Consider the following 914-nt stretch of genomic DNA (forward strand, 5'->3'; position numbering starts at 1 on the left):
CGTGCACCAGCGGACGGGACTTCTGGCACAGGGAGCACACGAAATAGACACTCCCTGTGCCCGAAATACAGTCCTGGCGCACACTGAGTTCTCTGCTGCATGCGCTGCCTGGGAATACCTCAGGGAGCTGAGCATCAGCTGGGGGAGAAGAGGAGAAGACAGCCGCGACAGGGAAGCAAGTTGTTAGGTTAGTAGTGCTTTTTTTTTTTTTTGGTGCACTGAACCTGGAAGCACTGCAACACCAGGTCAATGCCTGGAGAGGACAGAGCAAGCTCTTTTTCCATCACCCTGTTCTAAAAATCCATTTAATATATGGTCCCCAGATAGGGGACGTATCCGATATTAAACTGATAACAGATACTACACTTGATCTTAGCCAAAAGGCCGAGAAGCGATGAGTTGTGTTTTTTTTCCCTTATGTGGACAACACAAGGGGAGCATCTATAAGGGGGACAACACAGGGGGGGCATCTATAAGGGAGGCAATATAGGGGGCATCTCTAAAGGGGGTAACACAGAGGGGCAACACAGGGAGCCATCTATAAGGGGGGCAACACGGGGGGAACATCTATAAGGGGGACAACATAGGGGGCAACACAGGGAGGCATCTATAAGGGAGACAACAAAGGGGGCCATCTGTAAAGGGGATTGACAACACAAGGGGCCATCTATAAGGGGGATAACACGGGGGGCATCTATAAGGGGGACAACACAGGGGGGCCATATATAAGGGGGTACTTCGGAGGGGGCCATATACTAAAGGGGATGCACAGAGGGTGTAATTTACTATATACACAGAGAGGGGGCTCTCTAAGAGATGCACATGTGTTAGTATGTGGTGGTATTATTTGTTATTTGTAATCCGGTACTATGTTTTATTGGATTTAGTATACTGAATTTGGTCAGTAACAATAT

General features: G+C 48.6%; 1 non-coding gene across 1 annotated transcript; it reads right to left on the reverse strand.

Moving 5' to 3' along the window:
• Positions 1 to 208: 208 nt before the first annotated feature.
• Positions 209 to 396, reverse strand: LOC138785091 (U2 spliceosomal RNA). The gene has a single exon (XR_011362064.1). It is a non-coding gene; the product is annotated as a U2 spliceosomal RNA (small nuclear RNA).
• Between the last annotated feature and the right edge of the window lie 518 nt (positions 397 to 914).

This window comes from Dendropsophus ebraccatus, chromosome 2, assembly GCF_027789765.1.
Source record: "Dendropsophus ebraccatus isolate aDenEbr1 chromosome 2, aDenEbr1.pat, whole genome shotgun sequence".
Lineage (NCBI taxonomy): Eukaryota > Metazoa > Chordata > Amphibia > Anura > Hylidae > Dendropsophus > Dendropsophus ebraccatus.